The sequence below is a fragment of the Dasypus novemcinctus genome, chromosome 4, assembly GCF_030445035.2.
Source record: "Dasypus novemcinctus isolate mDasNov1 chromosome 4, mDasNov1.1.hap2, whole genome shotgun sequence".
NCBI lineage: Eukaryota > Metazoa > Chordata > Mammalia > Cingulata > Dasypodidae > Dasypus > Dasypus novemcinctus.
In genome coordinates this window covers 113,383,293-113,386,415 of record NC_080676.1, presented here as the reverse complement: position 1 = coordinate 113,386,415, position 3,123 = coordinate 113,383,293, and the positions used below count along the sequence as shown (strand labels likewise).

The 3,123-nt window shown below is 37.6% G+C and overlaps 1 pseudogene; it reads right to left on the bottom strand.

Moving 5' to 3' along the window:
* Nucleotides 1–241: 241 nt before the first annotated feature.
* On the bottom strand, nucleotides 242–1,234 carry LOC101429071 (phosphatidylinositol-3-phosphatase SAC1 pseudogene; annotated as a pseudogene).
* Between the last annotated feature and the right edge of the window lie 1,889 nt (nucleotides 1,235–3,123).

Genomic DNA, 3,123 nt, shown 5'->3' with positions numbered 1-3,123 from the left:
AAGTTAGATTTTAATTATAGAAGAGCTTCAAATTATAAATTTAACCATCCTGATAATAAAAAGACCATCAAGAGAGTAACATCAAATCAATTATAAGTCATCGTCAATGCAAAGAACACAGATGTGCTTTTTGAAAAAGGCTTTAAAAGACTTGGGCTGATGTGGATGGAAATCAGGTCATTAAAGACTCCATTTCTGCGTAATAGAACCTTTCAAGCCAAGCTTCTTTCCAGATACAAATTCAGTCTATTTCTTCTTTCTGGACATCAACAAAATCTTTCTCAGTGTAATTGATAAGAATTGTGCCATATTTGCAACTTCCCAGAAGAGGACTTAGGACAGTATTTCTGTTTATTATTACCAACTTTAAGCAAACAGGTAAAGCACATTGAAAATACAACAATCATGATAATAGGAAAGGCCAGGAATTTTCAATCTCTTAGAATAGTTAAGGGACTATAAGATTCTATCTAATTCACCCACTGAAAAATTCCCAAGGAATAAGTCTATGAAATCCTGTCTAAATCCATCAGAAAAGTTGTTCTTGTAATACCATATAAGTGAGTTTCAACCATTCATTGTAAGTTTCAACTAAGTTCTCTTCTTGGTTCTGGTAAAATCAGTCTTCAAGGCAACAGTTTCTACATATAGTTTGGAACAAGATTTGCATTGTCAAACCAGACATTTCTACAAATATTCTCAAATTTATCTTTATCTTATTCTTCAAACTTTTGTCACACATGCAAAACTCCCAATCTCTGAACCTGGACCTGAAGTGCTTGACAAGACAACAAACTCTGGACCACATTGGCTCTACCTAGATAATCCATTCAAATGCCATAGAACAAGACTTTGTGGTTTGTGAACACTTTACCAAAAGTCAACTAGAAAATAAGTTAATTCATCTTGCATTTCTGCAATCTGATCCAATAAAATATGTAGCCAATTTCATCTTATATTTCCACATTACTTATGAAAGTCAAAGGTAATGTACCAGATGGAGTATGATTTGTTTTTTATAAAAAATTACTTGTGAATCAAAATGCCTTTCGGAACCATCCATATGATTTGTTACTCTTTTGATGTGCAGCAGTTGTTTGTACTTGAGGTTTGGTTTTTGGGACCAGAAAACTAGTATTGACCTTCAAGTCTGTACAAATGAACTCTGCTCCCATTGAAGTACACAATTTTTTTCTGTTTCTACAAAGTTAGCCAAATGGCCTTCAGAATCATTTCAGCCTCAGCTGCTCCTAAATTGTCACTGCCATTCTATAACACCACTTTCTTCCTGTGCTGCACCTGGCCTATCCACACTGACACCTCAGCTACCACACTTCTGGTCATCCTGGCATGGCAGCCGCAGCACCCAGTCTCATACCCCCTTTTGTACATACTTCTTAAAAGAGTAATTTCTGGAGAAATATCATCAACATGGTGATATAAGAAATGCCCTAGTAAAATCTCCATTTGTATCAGCTAATAGAAGGAAGGACAAATCCCACTTTTTTGGAATGCTGGAAGATGATATAGATTGGAGAAGGACCTCACAAATGCTGAATCAGAGTAAAAGAAAAAATATATCCAAGATCAGGTAGGATCTTGTCCCAGACCTGCCAGACTAGAACCCTCCTCTTCACTTGGTCCTACAGTTTGGGAGTCACACAGAGATAGCATGGCCCATGGCCCTCCTGCTGTGGATGAAGACTATAGAGTCGCTCACAGAGCATGTGAAACCCCAAGCATATCCAGACACAGAGACCTATGTCTGTAGAGATCTAGGGTAGAACACAAGCCAGTGAGTTGTGCTTCATGCTTCATATAAAAGGACCCTGTTTAGTTTACCAAAGGGCTGCTGGTGCAAAGTAACAGAAAGCTGTTAGCTTTCATAAAGGGAATATATTTGGGGTAAAAGCTTAGCATTCCAAAGCCATGAAAAGTGAAAACAGAAGCACCATCAGAGATGCCTTCTCACCCAAATCAGCTACTATTGATCCTAGCATGTTGCCTCATGGTAAAGCAAGATGGCCACCAATCTCTGTCCAGGTTTTGATCTTCCTCTCTGAGCTCATCATTTATTCTTGAGCTTCTCCAAGGATCCAGTTTCTTGGGGCTTTGTGCCTAAGTGTTCTTACAGTCCTCTCTCTCCTGGCATAGGGATTATTTCTTTTTGGGCCTTCTATATCAGTCTTAGCTGTTCTTCTCTCTTCCCAAGTTCAACTATAAGCTACCAGGCAAATGGCTCATCTCTCCCTAGGGCCTCAGGTATTTGAGCCTCTCATTTCTGTAACATGGCAGTACTCTCTCTTCCTGTGTCTGAATGAGTCTATCTCTGTGTTTCCATTTATATCAGACCCAGTAAGGGGGAAGAGACTCAACTTGAGTTACAATTCACTGGCATAATCCAATCCAAAGTCCCAAAGCTGTTTCTTCAAGTAATCTAATCAAAGCCCCCTCAGCTGAATTTAATGTAATCAAAGGGAACCATACCCAGAAGAATAAATTATTTTAAAAACATATTTCTATTTTGGGGTCTCATAAAATAATTTCAAACTATCACAGGCTCCCAGGGGATAAAGCAGAGGAAAGAGAGAGAGAGAGAGAGAGAGAGAGACAGAGACAGAGACAGAGACAGAGAGAGATTGAGAGAGACAGAGAGAAAGAGAGAAAATGAGATGCATACACTCAATCCATTTTCTGTTGGCTAAACCACCTAAATGCAAAATGGACTTTGCTGAATACAAACCACAAAGATGAGAAAGCAGTGGTATAATATATTTAAGGTACTGAAAGTGAAAAAATGCCAGCAAAAAACTCTTTATCCAGAAAAACTGTCCTTTAAAAATGAGGAAGATTTTTAAAATATTCACAGATGAACTGAAACTGAGATTCCATCAACAATAGCTCTGCCTTACAAAAATTACTAGAGGGATTCTGTAAGATGAAAGGAAAAGAAAGGGGAGAGTGGCTTGGAGTAGTTTGAAGAAATGAAGATCTTCAATAAGGGTAACTAAAAAGATCAATGCAATCCCAGTAGTATTGTATCCTTAATATACTACTCTGTTCTTTAATTTGTATAAAAATCAGAATACAATTGAACAAGAAAAAGGTATATTTCCTGATAAT